Source organism: Babylonia areolata, chromosome 12 (assembly GCF_041734735.1).
Source record: "Babylonia areolata isolate BAREFJ2019XMU chromosome 12, ASM4173473v1, whole genome shotgun sequence".
NCBI lineage: Eukaryota > Metazoa > Mollusca > Gastropoda > Neogastropoda > Buccinidae > Babylonia > Babylonia areolata.
Window position 1 is genome coordinate 5,326,832 of NC_134887.1, and position 18,056 is coordinate 5,344,887.

Consider the following 18,056-nt stretch of genomic DNA (forward strand, 5'->3'; position numbering starts at 1 on the left):
GTTTGTTATGCTGTGCACATGTGTGTACAAGAAACTATCATTGGGTGCGTGTGATCATAATAAAATTATGAGGCTTGCGCTTGAGGGTGTGTGTGCAATCACACATATTCGCATGTGTGTGTGTGTGTGTGTGTGTGTCTGTGTGTGGTTTGAATAGTGGCAAGATGCTGTATTTATCAGGCTTACTTTACTATGACTTCATTGTGTGTAATTTTGTCATGCATACTGTATGCCAAATGCTACTGTTCTGCTTATATGTCTGTATGTATCATAGTTCACCATAACTAATTTAATTTACTGAAATAATACATTCATTCTGCTTCTGATTCTATTACCAGGCTGCAGCAGATGTTCGATGGCAGATGGAGCTCCCCCTTACGGTACAGGTCCAGAACACTGTTCATCATTTTGGGGTTCCTATCGAAGAAGAACTTCTCCATTCCGCTGTTCTTGCACAGCTGGCCCTTCTCCTGGACCAGTCTGCCGAGTCGGGTGTTGGGTAGCTTCATCAGGGTGTCCCTGGTGGTTCGGAACTTCTTGCCACCCACATCCAGTATGATGGAACTGGCCGGCACAAAAGTCCAAAGACTTAGTAAATACAAATATCTGGGAACGATTACTGAAATTAAACTCAGTTTTGCACCCATACATACAAATCCAAAAGAAATGCCAGTCCCGCATCTACTGCTTACACAAACTCAGGAATATTCATGTCTCCTGGGTTTTAACCGCTGCTTCATTTGCACTTGCGATGGCACAGAAGTTAAAACGTGAAGAACACCAATCTACTGAGCAAATTTATGAAGTGTCCAGCAATACAGTTGGTGTCAAATCAGAACTTCTAGATCATCTGTACAAATGGTAGGTAAAACAAAAAATCAACACAGATCATAAGCAATTACAGGTATCTTTTTTTTCTTCTCAAAATACTAAGAATTCATACCTTCAAGAAACGATATTGATTTCCCAAACTGAAAACTCTTGAAAACAAAAAGCACTTTTATAGCACTGTCAATTATTAATCTTGACACGCATCCGTCTTTATAATAATTTATTTCTTCTTGTGTCTCTCTCTCCGTGTGTGTGTGTGTGTGTGTGTGTGTGTGTGTGTGTGTGTGTGTGTGTGTGTGTGTGTGCAGGCATGCATGGATGCTTATGTGAATTACTTTCATTGTATTGATTTCAAATACTGTTGAAATACTGTTGTTGCCTGGTTAGTATGATATTTATGTCTGTTCTCTTACTGTGAATAGTGCATGTTTTGCAATTATTGTTTGAGAGATCATATTAACTTTGTATTTGGGCATTTATCTTTATGTCTTCATACTAAATGACTATAAAAGTAGTATCATCACTGTTGTAATTATTGTACGAGATTTTTCATTTCAGCATTTTATGTCTTCTGTGTATCTATATTGATTCTCGTGTAACTAGTTTTGTGCACCACAAATGATTCTTTCTTATTGAGATAAAGTTTTCTGAAATCTAAGAAGAGAAAGAGGGGGCAGAAGAAAGAGATGAAGAGAAGAAGAAGATAAACAATAACAATACTAACAAAAACAATGCAGCAGCAGCAGCAACACCATCATTTTCAGCATCATGATCATCACCATCACCACCAAACTACAACGATAATAATAACAATAAATTGATCACACATTTCCCAACAAGACACTCAATTAAAACAGACAGACAGGAGGATGATACAGATCATCAACCTTTAAAAACACTCACTGAACCCTGTCTCAGCACTTACAGGTGATCTGGAGGATTGACCTCGGAGGAAAGGAGTGGCTCTGGGACTTGATCTATCAATTTTCTCTCCGCTTTCTGCTGTGCCTTGTTGGCCGAATCCTGCTGAGGTCTGTCTGGCGAAAGTTGACCACGAGACATCCGTCCCGTGTTTGCCTGTGGTTCTGCAGGTGCGTCGACGGGTTTAGTAGCCATGGGGTAGGTGTTACCTTCGGTAGCTGGGTCAGACGGAAATCCCCGTCTTTCTTGTCTTTTTCTGTCTTTTCCCTCTTTCTTCTTCTATTTCATTTCTGGTTTCCTGTAATGAACACGAGAAATGCAAAATAAGTCTCTGTGTGTGACTCGAAAAGGGGAAAATCTTTTTGAGACATTCTTTCCTTTTGGTATTGCGTGATTGTTATACAGATTTTCCTTTTTTATGAGGGAAGGATGAAAACAAGGCAAATGTGCTTTTGTTGTTGTTGTTGTTGTTGTTGTTGTTTACCACAAAAGTTATTTCGGTTCCCCCCTCTCTCTCTCTCCAAACATATCAGATCAAAGGGTCACTTTGAAAAGGTGGATAAACGTGAGTGGAAATGTGTTTTATCCTCTAACCCTGTTATGTTACACTTTTTCTCCTTTTCCTTCTTTTTGGTTCCAGCTGTCTGTGTTTGTTAAAGATTTCAAACTATGAATATGTCAGTTCCATTTGAAGTTTTCCCAATGTACTGGTATGATTCCCTGTCTTTGCTCCACTATGCTAGCTCCAGTGGGATAAATGAGTCCTTTTTTTTCGCAGCCCTATCTGCCCACACGTCTTACAGATTTTTTCCCCTCAAGGCCTGACTAAACGTTTGGGATAGGCTGCTGGTCAGGCATCTGCTTAGCTGAATCGCAGACGTGCTGTAGCCTACATGCGTTTGTCCGAACACAGTGACGCCTCCTTGAGTTACTGAACTCAAATAAATGGAGAACACTGAGATGTTTAAGAAACCCAGCAAAAGTAAATATCTCTAATCTTAACATGAAAATATGTGTAATGTGATTTATTCATGAATTATGATCTTGGACTTTCTTTTGCGTCTGACGAATTTAAAGTGTGATCATTGGGATTTTGCATTAACGCAAAATAAGACTTGCATGAAAATTGAGAAACACTGGGCGATCAATAATATGATTAAAAGACATAAGAACGCCTATGAGTTTACCTGTGAATATTCATATCATATCAATATGAAGGCCTTTAGGCCTGTAAGGCCTTTTGCCTGCTTGAAATTGGGGGAAGTGAGAGCCCCCATAAATGTATAAAGATATTTTTATAATCTAATTGTGCGCAAAGCTTATTAAAGAATAATTAAATAAGTTTTGTATTTTAATTTTTGAAAGTAAGTGTCAACACGATTTTTTAAAGTATTCGTTGTTCCTGCGGAGACATCTTGTGGCAAATTATTCAAATATTTGTTAGTCTGTTAATACAAAAATGTTTAAATCTGCAGGTTATAACAGAAACTTTTAACAGTTTGTAGGAATGTCCTCTTGTAACATTGTTGTCGTTTAAGGTGAACAAAGAATATATAGTTTTACTGTCATTAAAGCCATGAGTCATTTTATATATCTGTATTATATCACCGCACAGTTTTCTATATTCTAAACTCGGTAATCAGTAAAGCCAATAATTCTTTTCGTAAATCTTCTTTGTACATTTTCAATAATGTCTGTATGCTTAACTAATCCTGTGTTCCAGACAGTATTCCCATATTCCAAGACTGGCCTAACTATTGACTTAAATAAAGGTATCAATATGTTCTTACTTTTATACTGTATATTCCCAACAAACATTCCAGTCAGTCTATTGACTTTTTTATGAGTATGAAAAGAAAGGTTGGGGTCAACAATAACGCCAAGATCTCTTTCAGATGAAGTTTCCTGCAGTTTAGTACAGTCCATGTAATACCTTTAATGTGGATTATTCTTTCCTACACATAAAACTTTTCATTTATTGTTATTAAATTTAATTTGCCATTTATCCGTCCAGTCTATTAATCTATCTTAGCTTGTAACTTCAACCTATCTATGTCAGAGTCTGCTTCCTCATAGATCTTTGTATTATCAGCAAAGAATTTCACTAAACAGTCAAGAATATCAGGCATATCATTTATATAATACACAAAGAGAGTGGGCCCCAAGTCACTACCCTGAGGAACACCACTACCAACTTTGACAGGACATGACGACTCAGACCCTACTGATACATACTGTGTTCTTTCATACAAGAAGTCTTTTATCCATTCCAACAAATTACCACCAATACCACGCCCTTGCAATTTTACAGTTAACCTACTGTGAGGAAGTTTGTCGAAGGCTTTGTGTAAATCCAGATAAATTGCATCTTATTGTTTTCAAGGGATATGAACCAGTCATGTAAAGTGCTCAGTAACTGAGTCACACAGGATCTACCAATGGTAAAGGCAAGCTGATAATCTATTGATCTATTTTGTTCCAGTATAACATGATCTTTCTGTTTTTAGATCTGGTATAATGAAACTGAACCTGCTAGGTGGTTTTTCTAGAAGTGAGCCATACGTTAAACATTGCTTTCGTTTTCAAGGTGAAATCGACCGCCATTTGCCATACGATTTGGATTTTCATCCTTTTTCAATGTCAGTATGACTTACACTGAAATAGTCTTTTGTCATCCCCTATATGGGGCAAGGACTTACCGTCTTTTATGTATCGAAATTATCTACGAGTGCAATCAAAACAACTGAAGAAAAGTCAGCGGGTAGAGCAAATAAAAGGCCTAACAGCAAGTCTGGAGTAACTCGGAACGCCAGCGTGTCGATACAACAGACGTAATATGACGTCACAAGTGAAGTTCTAATTAAAAGAAATCAGACTTTCCTCCCGTCAGTATTTCTACACAACTCTATTCTAGACAGCCTTGATAACTCCCCCTTAGGCATGTCGTATTACTGTCGTTATCTTTTTTTAAGTCAGTGAAATTTAGTCCAGTCCTTCATAAAGGATATTCCGAAGTTTTTCACTTCGGGATTAACGATATGAAAGACACGGACCCGCCCGGAGCAAGCCAGCAAGATCATGGCTGACAAAATAAAACAAGAGAGGCAACTCCTTCAAGAATCACTTCTAATACACACTTTAACCATCAAAGGAATCATCATGAGGAACACACACACACACACACACACACACACACAAAGGTTTGGGTAGGGGGCGGTCAGTGGGGGTTTCGTTTTAAAAATGTGTTCTGTATTAAACATTATTAAGCTTTCAACAACAACAGAATAGATTTTTTTTTAACCAAGAAAACACGAAGCCATTTCCTTTAGATCTGGCACAGCTACCACTGGAAGCTGAGAGCTAGGTGCCGTCGATTCATTCGAATTAATTCAGTATCCACTTTAGAATATTCATATGCAGTAAACACGTTGATGGTCCAGTTAGTGTAATTTTATGTGTTCTGTCCAGAATTTGTGCATTTCCTTTCTTTTAATCGTGAACAAGAAAAACGATCTCATGCCGTCTTCAAATCCAAACATACGTTCCGGCAACTGGGAAGAGCCCAATTGTAGATTTCAGGATCTGTTTTTTTCAACGAAATTTACCTTTCACTATCCGGAATGCGACCTATTATTGGAATAACTGTAAAGATTGCTTTTTCAACAGTGTCCATTCCAGATTTGGCATTGCCAGATAAAGTATATATTTCCCCCAAAAAAGAATTAGTTATGGTTTACCACACACACACACACACACGAACGGTCACGCCACCCCAAAGGCAAGTGCCACGTTAGATCTACAATCAGATTTGTTATCTTTCAAATCCCTGCTCAAAGACTCTGTGATAGATTTAAAAAACAACAACAACAAAAAAACAAAAACAAAAAAAACAAACAACCCAAACCACATGGAAATGCAGTTGTCAACACAATAAATAGGGAAGTGGGCGGGGCCAAAGCAAAACCTCCAGCATGGGAAGTTAGATCTGCAATAAGAAGCAATAAAACAACCCAAACACATTCTGACACCATCCATTTTAATCAACAACACCACAGTTATCAAAAATGGCAACATCATAGCAAAACATATGTACATATGCTAAAGGAATGTAAGAAACCAGTTACACAAATCAATTAGCCCTAGATCTACAACCAATGCATGACTGTGTTAATCATCCAGGAACAGAATCAATTCAGTTCAGTTAAAACGACTTTACTGACTGCTTTCAGCAATTGAAACATTTCATTTTCTTTCGGCTCATTTAGATATTCGTCAACAAATAATCAATGGAAATGAAAATATGTAAATGAGTAACCCTGCATACGTTTACCTGATCACCAAATGCACACCAGTCAAATAAACGGAAAACATTCCGTTAAACATGTTCCACAAGTCAAATAATAGCAAATGAAACACGGAAAGCTTTAGCATGTACATTTCAATCATCATGTTAAGGGAAAACATTCCGTAAGGTAATATTATAATAAGACAAGTGAAATTGAAAGTAAACGAATAACTTGTACACCCTTCCCGAACTGGATGCATCATCAAATAACGTAAAACTGCACTGGGTGCGAAAACTAACGCGGCACAGATTAATGACACCCCCACCCTACCCCCACACCCCCAAACCAGGTGGCTCCGAGGCAGACAGGAACGTTTTGGAAAGTACAAAAAATTGATTGATTGAGTAATGCTTTACAAACATGGAGTCATTTACACAACAGGCTGCCTACCTGGGTAGAGCCGATTGACGTTTGCCATTGGGCGCTCATCATTCGTTTCCTGTGTCATTGAAGTTCTGTCCAAATACAAATGACCATGATCATTCTCAGCAAGAGCCATCTTTTGTTCTCTTTAATAATTACTTCATATGAATCAAGTCTTCTGAATTCTGGAAGCTGGTTGTGGAGTCGACTTTCCACCATTTTTAACACGCACACACACACACGGATTCCGAATATTATACCATGACATTTTGACGAATAATATAAATCTTCAATTATATTTTCCTGCTGTGTATTAACTAAACACATGTCTGTACATCTCTCTATTAGTTCCCAACTTAATTTTATTTAGTCTTTCTCCTGATATGCAGTGTATCATAATGAGTTTTTTTCTCTCATTTTTATTTTTGAAATTTTTGTTTTTAATTTCCTTTCTTCTGTTTTTTTTTGTTTTTGTTTTTGTTTTCTAGGGCTGGATATAAAATGCATGTATGCTTAATTCATTACCCCTACGAAAAAAAAGTTCATTCATTCATTTATTCAGTTTTCATGACTATGGTAAATATTGTTGGCTGTAAAAAAAATAAAAATAAAAATTAATTCAAAAAAAGCTCTTACGGTTTTCAAGCCAATGCCATGAACACTTACACAACTGAAGATTGCATGAAAATTTCGGAACTATTTGATAAAAAGTCTCAACTTGACACTTATCATTAATGTTGCATGAATGACTTAGAAAAGTAAAGACAAAAAACCTAGCAGTGAATTGTTAGTAGATCAACCTAGCAGTGAATCCTTAGTGGATCCTGTGAAAGACATGGGGTGTGTAAGTCTTATTGCAAACAGAAAACAAAAGAAAACAAACAAAAACACAAAAAAACAGTAGACTAAAAGTCCAGTGGTCGTCAGCAAAGCAGGTTCACTCACAGCAACAATAAGTACACAAAAGACACGATCCATCCAAGGGAAAAGTGTTTGAATATTGGCTGGCAAGCTCGGACGTCATCTCCACTTCTGACTAAAGAAGGGGAAATTGCTGAAGACAGTGAGTCTCCACTGACTCTGATGGATGGTTCAATAGCCAACAGACCAAGAAGCATGTCTGCGAACAAAACTTCAGTTGATACCACTGAAAACAACAACCGTACTGTAGCAACTATTCTCACAACCAACACCTGGCACTCCAGTTATTTTTTGTATTGAACCCCTTCCGATTTTAAGGCTGGAATGAAAGGGAAACGTATCAATACCACCATCATCCAGTGTTAAGCTCCAACTAACGAAAATGACAGAGAAACCAAAGATGTTAGTGTGGAGGGAAGGTTGTGTCACTATGAATTACAATGGAAAAAATGGAATTTTGTACTTCTTACGACTTCATGACTCGAGGGACCCTCTTTCCGCACAATGACATACACAAGCTGACTAGATGACCGATGAGAAATTTGCTTAATGGAGAAAAAAAACTGACAATTATTACAGGTGGGGACTTCTTTAGGAAGCGTGCTGAGAACAAACCACAGTGAAGGGTGCCCTCCTGATGACGTCACATACATGTCACCAGGTGACTGACATCAACATGAACTGGTTGACAGGACTGCTTATAGCAGTAACAGGAAATTAGTGGTTGCTCCTCTGCCCCCGGATCCCAGGACGTACGCCCAAGCTGCATCAGTGGGTGTTGTAGACTACTCCTGCAGTATACAACACGCGGAGTGCATGGAGAATGATGGACTCAAGAGTCAAGGCCGACGAGACACAACCAATGACAGTGAAGGGTGCCCTCCTGATGACGTCACATACGTGTCACCAGGTGACCGACATCAACATGAACTGGCTGACAGGACCAGCCCCTGGCGTGTTGACATCAGTGCCTCCCAGCGTCAAGGCCATGGTCAACAGCAGCGAGTCACGAGAGGGACGCCCCGTGACGTCACACAACACAGCAGCCATGCACGTTCAGCGCCCACTGGTTCTGCAGGAAAAAGACAAGCTGGGCTTGACGGATTTTTTTGTTTGTTTCGTTTTTCTAATTTCGAAAGCCATGTTGACAGTCTGCAAAAAGTTTAAAGTCATTAAAATATGTTACAATAACATCCCTCACAATTGACTCTAGTACCTTGCATATAACAAAGGTGAGGCTGACTGGCCTATAGTTACTTGGGTCTTGTTTGGAGCCATTTTTTTTTAATATGGCAGCTCCTCTCCTATCTCTACCCTCTGAAGATATCACATACTGACCAGTGCCCTTGTGGCACAGGCCAACAGACCCCCTCCCTTATCCTGCAGTCCTACCCCACCTTTCACGCTCTGAGACGCCAGGCATGGAGCTCCAGTACAAACTGTGGGGACCAGTCTTCGCTGTCCTGACTGGACTGAAAATCTAGCATGGCCAGGGAACAGGGAAGAAGAAGAAGAGCTCGCGTTTTGCCTGGAGCTCTAAGGTCTTTGGCGGGGCGTTTTTTTGGTATCTTCATGACCACTTTTTTGCTTTGGAATGAGTGTACGGTTTACGAATGTTGGGGCTGTGCCGGTTTAGGGTTTGTCCCCGGAGACTGTTACGGTTTCCGTATTGGCCTAATTGGAGACGTGAAAAGGTGGGATTCTCTTTCTTTCTCTTTTCCTGTGTTTCTACTAACTCTATTTGATTTGATTCATTTCTAGTTTCCTCATAAGCGAACTTTATGTCAACGCTGTATAATCATCAAATTGATGGCACAATATATTGATTCAGATTTAGATTCAGATACATGCCGGTTTTTTACTCACTTGTGTAAACAAAATTGGTCAGTGTTATTACCCAGTGTTCGTGTGTGTGTGTGTGTGTGTGTGTGTGGTTAACAATAACTAATTCATTTTCTCTGAAAATACTTTAGTCTGGCAAAACCAAATTTGGATTAGACACAACAGAAAAAACAATTTTTACAGTTATTACAATAACAGGTTGTAACTCCTCTGGATTAAGTCGTATTTCCGGATAGTGAACGGTATATTTCGCTGAAACTCCAAATCAAAAAAATTACAATTGGGTTCTTCCCAGTTGCCGGAACGTATGTTTAGATTTGAAGACAGCATGGCATCGTTTTTCTTGTTCGGAATCAAAAGAAAGGAAAGCACACATTCTGGACAGAACACGTACAATTACACTATCTGCACAAATCAACGTGTTTACTGAAAATGAATATTTCAAAGTGGATACTGAATTAATTAGAATGAATCAACGGCACCTCTCAGTTTCCAGGGTAGCTCTGCCAGATCTAGAGCAAAGGGCTTCATGTTGCGCTTTTATATTTCTTCAAATCTATTTTCCCAACTCACCCTTTTCTTCATTTTCAGTTTCCTTACAAGAAACTTTATTGCAACACTGTATTATCATCAAAATTCTTGGCACAAAAATGATATATTGATTTAGATTCAGATTCAGTTAAGATTTTTTAAAATTTTATTTATTTATTTATTTATTTTTTTAACAAAGTGGGTCTATGTTATGTTCCCGTGTTCGTGTGTGTGTGTGTGTGTGTGTGTGTGAAACCATAACTAATTTTTTTTCTGGAAATACTTTGTCTGCCAATACCAGTTTTGGATTAGACATAGTAGAAAAAAACAGTCTTTACAGTTATTCCAATAATAGGTTGAAAATCTTCCAGGTTAAGCCACATTTTCGGATAGTGAACGGTTTATTTCGTTGAAACAACAGATACAGAAATCTACAATTGGGCTCTTCCCATGTTTAGATTTAAAGACGGCATGAGATCGTTTTCCTTGTTCACGATTAAAAGAAAGGAAATGCACAAATTCTGGACAGAACTCATAAAATTACACTAACTGCACCATCAACGTGTTTACAGCATATGAATATTCTAATGTGGATACTGAATTAATTCGAATGAATCGACGGCACCTAGCTCTCAGTTTCCAGTGGTAGCTCTACCAGATCTAGAGCAAATGGCTTCGTGTTGCGGTTTTTTTTCTTGGTTTAAAAAAATCTATTTTGTGGTTGTTGAAAGCTTAATGTTTAATACAGAACACATTTTTTTAACGAACCCACCCAACCCCGGACCCCCATACCAACCCCACCCCCACCCCCCCTTTTTTTCGGGGGGGGGGGGGGGGGGTTGTGTGTGTATGTTCCTCATGATGATTCCTTTGATGGTTAAGTGTGTATCAGAAGCGAGTCTTGAAGGAGTTGCCTCTCTTGTTTTATTTTTTCAGCGGAAGTGAAAAACTTTGGAATATCCTTTATGAACGATTGGACTAAATTTCATTGACTTAAAAAAAAAAGAAGAAGATAATGACAGTAATACTACAGGCGTAAGGGGGAGTTATCAAGGCTGTGTAGTATATAGTTGTGTAGAAATACTGACGGGAGGAAAGTCCGATTTCTTTTATTTTGAGCTTCAATGTGACGTCATATTACGTCTGCTGTATCCACAGGCTGGCGTTCCGAGGTAGTCCAGACTTGCTGTTAGGCCTTTTATTTTCTCTACCCACTGACTTTTCTTCAGTTGTTTTGATTGCACTCGTAGATAATTTCGATACAGAAAAGACGGTAAGTCCTTGCCCCATATCGGGGATGACAAAAGAATATTTCAATGTAAGTCATACTGACATTGAAAAAGGATGAAAATCCAAATCGTATGGCACCTGGTGGTCGATTTCACCTTGAAAACGAAAGCAATGTTTAACGTACGGTTCACTTCTAGAAAAATCACCTAGCAGGTCCAGTTTCATTATACCAGATCTAAAAACAGAAAGATCATGTTATACTGGAGCAAAATAGATCAATAGATTATCAGTTTGGCATTACCATAGGTAGATCCTGTGTGACTCAGTTACTGAGCACTTTACATGACTGGTTCATATCCCTTGAAAACAATAAACCAATAGATGCAATTTATCTGGATTTACACAAAGCCTTCTACAAAGTTCCTCACAATAGGTTAGTTGTAAAATTGCAAGGGTATGGTATTGGTGGTAATTTGTTGGAATGGATAAAAGACTTCTTGTATGAAAGAACACAATATGTATCAGTAGTGTCTCAGTCGTCATGTCCTTTCAAAGTTAGTGGTGTTCCTCAGGGCAGTGTCTTGGGGCCCACTCTTTTTGTGTATAATGATATGCCTGATATTCTTGACTGTTTAGTGAAAATCTTTGCTGATGACACAAAGATCTATGAGGAAGCAGACTCTGACATAGACAGGTTAAAGTTACAAGTTAATGTAGACAGATTAATAGACTGGACGGATAAATAACAAATTTAATTTAATAACAATAAATGTAAAGTTTACGTGTAGCTCGCGCTGTTGGAGTGACGTGTCGGATACGAAACTAAAAAGCAGAACTGATTCTTAAGTTATCTCTGGCCAACTTTTCATTCACACACACAGCGTGTGTGCAGTGACACGCTCATTAGCAGACGACAACGAGTCATACCCTCGGTCAGCTCTGCAAGTTGTTTGACAAGATGGCGTCGCGTCGAAGTGTTCGACACGTCAAACGCAACACAGCGTTGAAGCTACTTTGGAAATGATCCAAACTGAAGGCTCCGATGTTGAAGGAGATAATGTTGGTTTATCGGACAGTGATTTTGAACCATATCCCGATGAACTAGAAATAGATTCGGCCGCTGAAGAGGGTGTTTACAGTGGAGAGGAAAGCGAGTCCTGACCATGTGCCAGCTGACCAACACTGACAACGAAATCACTGAGGAAACAGACGACTTTGCTGGTGTTTTTACCAGTGATTGGACTGAAAATGGTGAGTCTGTATGTATTATATATATATATAATACATATATATATATGTGTGTGTGTGTGTGTGTGAAAGAAAACAGTGTCACATGCTCAGGTGTACAACTGTGTGTGTGTGTGTGTGTGTGTGTGTGTGTGTGTGTGATTGCATGCATATGTTTACTTATTTTCTGTTTTACTTGTTCATTTGTAGAACAAGGTGCTGTAGAAATGACAGTAATAGTACTAATACTGATGATACTGTCATTATTGTTTGTAATATTGTAAAAAAAAAAAAAAAAAAAAAAAAAAAAAAAATCTAAAGTGGTTTTCTTTGACTACATGTAAAAAAAACCTTACCACATTATGCTTCCATTCACATAAATATTTAGAATAAACAAGGGAATAAGCAAGCAAATAATTTAAACAACAATAAGAAGAAAGTCAGACCTGCATGATCATTTGTTTGTGTGTATGGTTGCAGGGCATGTTGCTGTGCTGAAGTGGCAGGACAAAAAACCAGTTCATGTGCTGACAACAGTCATGCTGCCAACTACCATGGTCAGTGTGACAACACGACACTGTCCTGAAAGACAGAAGCCAGCTGCAGTACAAGACTACATCACCAACATGGCTGGAGTGGATATGAGTGACCAGCTACTGCAAGTGCAAGGTCTGTGAAGACCTGTTCAAGCGCCACAGCACACCAAAACACCAAACTGCCAACTGGTGTCCAAAATGTGGAGTTCCACTGTGTGTGAAGCTGTGCCCATGAGCTTTATCACTCCAGACAAGACTATTGTCAGTGATAATACATCAGGTTTTTGTGTGCAGTGAACTCCCTTTTTTATGTAGAGACAATATTTTCTTTTGTGTGCATGATTTTCAACTTTCTCCACCATCTGTTCATACTTCATTGCATGCACTAGGTCTTCAGTTCCTCAAATAGTGTTAGGATGTGATGTGTAACATTTTTAAGCTGTTCAAGGACACTTGGTATACCTTTCTGATGGGTGCAAAAATGCTAGAAAATACACAAAAAATGAATACCGTGATCAACAACAAGATGGTGAGTAAATAATTTATTTTTTTGCACAAATATGGAACAACATTCACTGAATACACATACTAAATTTCAGTTCTCTGGGTGTTTGTTTTTTTTGAGAATTTTTTTTGCCATCCTATACAAACCCTGGGTTTTCAGGGATTCGCAAGGGCAAAAACTCTTGGCATGGAGTGAGTTAATGGCCACCATTCTCTTGTTTTCAAACGTCACTAGAGCACAGCATCCTCCAGTGAGAGCAGTCAAGGGCATCAGTTTTCCAGGAAGCGATGTCTATGTCACAGGCTTTGAGGTTTGTCTTCAAGGTGTTCTTGAAGCGCTTGCAGGGTCTTCCAAGTTCACAGTGGCCTTCCTTCAGCTGGCCATACAAAAGCATCTTCGGGATCCTGCTGTCTGTCATGTGGACAACGTGTCCTGTTCAGCGTAGCTGGCACTGGATCAGCAGGCTTTTGATGCTGAGCAGGCCGCTCCACTCTAGGACCTGGAGGTTGGAGATCCTGTCTTGCCACTTTATGCTGAGGATCTTTTGTAGGCATCTCTGGTGAAACTGCTCAAGTTGTTGAATGTGACGGTGATACGTCGTCCATGTTTCACAGCAGTACAACAAGGTGGTCAGCACAACAGCTCTGTAGGTTTTGATTTTGGTGCTGAGCCTGATGCCTTTGTTTTTCCACAGCCTATTGTTGAGCCTGCCAAAGGCGAAGCTGGCCTTGCTGATGCGCAGCGTTACTTCTGGATCAAGGGCTCCATTGCTGCATAGGGTGCTGCTCAGGTAGCATAACTTGTCGACTGACTTGATCTCTGTGTCATCGATCTTGATTGTAGGTGGGGGAGAGGCACTGGCGTTCTGTGAGCTAGCCGGTTGGTAAATGGACTCGGTCTTGCTGAGGCTGATGGTGAGTCCAAAGCGCCTGCAGGAGGTTGAGAACCTGTCCATATTGAACTGCATGTCCTCATGGGTGCGTGCAGCAAGAGCTCAGTCATCAGCGATGAGGAACTCTCTCAACAATGCTTCAAACACCCTGGACCTGGCGTGAAGTCGCCGCAAGTTGAAAAGTTTGCCATCTGTGCAAAACTGAATGTAGATGCCCCTGTCACAGTCTTGGAAGGCGTCAGTCAGCATGGCAGAGAAGAGAATGGAGAGCAGTGTGGGTGCCTGGACGCAGCCCTGCTTCACTCCATTTACCACAGGGAACAGATCCGACATGTCAGTATTTTCCTGTACTCTCGCCTGCATGCCATTGTGGAATGACGCAATCAGCTGGATTAGGCTCTCTCGGCTGCCGAAATTTAGGAGGATCTTCCACAGATCATGGCAGTTCACCTTGTCGAAGGCCTTATTCAGGTCTACAAAGACCATGTGGAGCTCCTTGTTCTGCTCACGGCACTTCTCTTTCATCTGGCATACGGAAAACACCACGTCACATGTTCCCCTGCCTGAGTGGAAGCTGCACTGTGCGTCAGAGATGACTGTGTTGGAGACATGGTCAACCAGTCTGTTCAGTGTGATGCAGGCAAAGATCTTGCCAGCGATGCAGAGGAGAGAGATTCCACGGTGGTCATCACAGGATGTTTTGTCTCTCGTCTGTAAATGTGGACAATTGAAGCATCCTTGAAATCCTGGGGAACCTCCCCTCTCTCCCAGATAGACTGGAACAGGGTGGTCAGGTTGTCTGTCAGCACCTCGCCTCCATACCTATAAATGTCGGCCTGGATTCCATCCACTCCTGGTGCTTTTCCTAACGTTGTCAGCTTCAGGGCCTTCTGGGTCTCGGCTTTAGTGGGAGTGGCAGCTAGCGAATCATTAACTGGTAGCTGTGAGAGGGCTGCAATTACCTCGTCAGATATGGACGATTCCCTGTTGAGGAGGGTGTTGAAGTGCTCTGCCCAGCGGGCAAGGATATCTTTCTTGTCTGTCAGAAAGGTGGTCTGGTCCAAGGCTCGGATAGGGGTTGATCCTGTGACTCTTGGACCATACACAGCTTGGAGACCATCATAGAAGATCTTCATGTCGTGAGCATCAGCAGCGGACTGAAGCTCTTCGGAATTTCTCTCCCACCAGGTGATCATCTCATGCAGCCTCTTCTGTACGAGTTGCTTGGTTTGCAAGAACTGGTTCTCCTTCCTCTGGCAGTCTATCGGAAATGTGATCCTGATGTCGTACATGCAGTGTGTTCAGGTGCTTGGAGATTCCAGAGTCGTTCTCGTCAAACCAGTCTTTGTGGCTCCTCTGTTCAAAGCCGAGTGTGTAAGCTGCTGCTGTGTACACAGCATCTCTAAAGGTGCTCCATGCCTCTTCTACATCAGTCGATGCAGGAATTTCTTGGAGAGCTGCTTGGATTTGCTGCTGCATGACGTCCTTGGTGATAGGGAGTTGGTTCAGCTTCCCAGGGGGTTTCTGCCTGGCTGGCTGGAGCTTGCGTACAAGTCTGATGTTCATCTTGCTGCGTACCAGGCGATGGTCCGACCAACAGACTGCTCCTCTCATGCAGCGTGTAATGGAAACATCACCTCTGTCCCTCTGCCGAACAATCACATAGTCCAGCATGTGGCATTGCTTTTAGCGGGGGTGCATCCATGTGTTCTTGTACTTGTCCACTTCTTGGAAGAGGGTGTTGGTGATGGCCAGTCCATGGTGCGCGCAGAGCGAGAGCAAAAGCAGTCCGTTGGAGTTGCACTTGCCAGTGCCGTGCTGTCCTAGGACTTTTGGCCACGAGGAGAAGTCCACACCGACGCGGGCATTGAAATCCCCAAGGATGATCAGACTGTCCTTTCTGACTACCACTGAAATGGTGCGGCTGAGCTCCTCGTAGAAAGATTCTTTGATGTCATTGGGGTTGGTCATCGTTGGGGCATAGCAGCTGATGACTGTGGAGAAGCGATCCTCGGACAGCTTCAGACGCAGGGTCATCATCCTATCGTTTATTCCACGTGGCAGACTGTCAAGCTGTCGTGCAATTTTGTTTTGTATGGCAAAGCCCACGGACGTTTTCGGGGTGCCATCTGGCTTCCCAGTGCAGTAGGTGTAGCCCCCTCCAACTTCCTCCAGCTGGGTTTCACAGGCAAAACTGGTTTCACTCAGGGCTGCTATGTCCACCTGGTAGAGATCAAGCATTCTAGCAATGAGCGCTGTGCGCCTTTCTGGTCTGTCGTCTCTGTCTAAAAGGGTGCGAACATTCCAGGCACCCACAGTCAGGGCATGACTCCTGGTTCTTTTCTTCTGTTGTTTTCGACCGATAGTGTTGAATGTCCAAGTAGGTGCGGTTTCCTACTAGGTGCTAGGCGAGGAAGGCTTTGTTTAGGGATCCCTTTATCTCCTCTTCTCCACGTGGGAAGAGCATTGCTGTCCCTAAGAAGGGCTGCTCTGACGCTGTGGGAGGATACGGCCGCCGCATTTGCCCCAGTCGACAGCGGATGACCATCACCCCACAGTCGCCTGTGTGACTAGGAACTGCCAGCAGCATCCTCTGCCTGTCCCCATTATCACTTCTCCAAAGCTTGGGAAAGTTGGGTGTTGAAGGGCTAGCTCGTCATTCGGACATTAGCCTGGTTGCCTGACTAGCACAGGTGACTTTTTTTTAGTGAAGAGGAGTTGTGCAGTCTTTTCCCCAGTCTCTCACCTACCAACGCTCACAGTCCCACAGGTGCAGGTACTGCCACGTGTAGAACGGCCTCGGCAGGTGCAGGTTTTTTCTTCCGTCTTCCGAGGATTTCCAGTCAAGGATAAGAGCTCTCCCTACCCTTTGGTCATCCTCCTCCGCCTTCACAGCCGTTGGGAAAGGTTTCCTCCTCCGCCTGGTCCGCCGTTGGGAGACTTCACATGCGGCAGGTAGTACTGGGTTACATGGTACCAGTAGCAAGGGCAATGCCCCTGACCTGACACTCCTTCATATTGATATGATATGAATATTCACAACTAAACTGATAGGTGTTCTTTTGTCTGGTAATCATATTATTGATTCCCCAGTGTATCTCAATTTTCCTGCAGGTCTTATGATGCGTTAATACAAAATTCCAGTGATCACACTTTTAATTCGTCAGACGCAAAAGACAGTCCAAGATCATTATAATTCATGAAAAAAATCACATTACACATATTTTCATGTTAAGATTAGAGATAATTATTTACTTTTGCTGGGTTTCTTAAACATCTCAGTGTTCTCCATTTATCTGAGTTCAGTAACTCAAGGAGGCGTCACTGCGTTCGGACAAATGCATGTAAGCTACAGCATGTCTGCGATTCAGCTAAGCAGATGCCTGACCAGCAGCGTATCCCAAACGTTTAGTCATGCCTTGAGGGGAAACAATCTGTACGACGTATGGGCAGATAGGGCTGCGAAAACTGGAGCTAGCATAGCGGAGAAAAGACAGGGAATCATACCAGTTCTTTGGGAAAACTTCAAATGGGACTGACATATTCATAGTTTGAAATCTTTAACAAACACAGACAGCTGAAACCAAAAAGAAGGAAAATGAGAAAAAAAAGTGTAACATAACAGGGTTAGAGGATAAAATGCATTTCCACTCACGCTTAGCCACCTTTTCTAAGTGACCCTTTGATCTGAGATATTTGGAGAGAGAGAGAGAGAGAGAGAGAGAGAACGAAAGAACTTTTGTGGTAAAAAAGAAAAAGCACATTTGCCTTGTTTTCATCCTTCCCTCATAAAAAGGAAAATCTGTATAACAATCACGCAATACCAAAAGGAAAGAATGTCTCAAAAGGATTTTCCCCTTTTCGAGTCGCACACAGAGACTTATTTTGCATTTCTCATGTCCATTACAGGA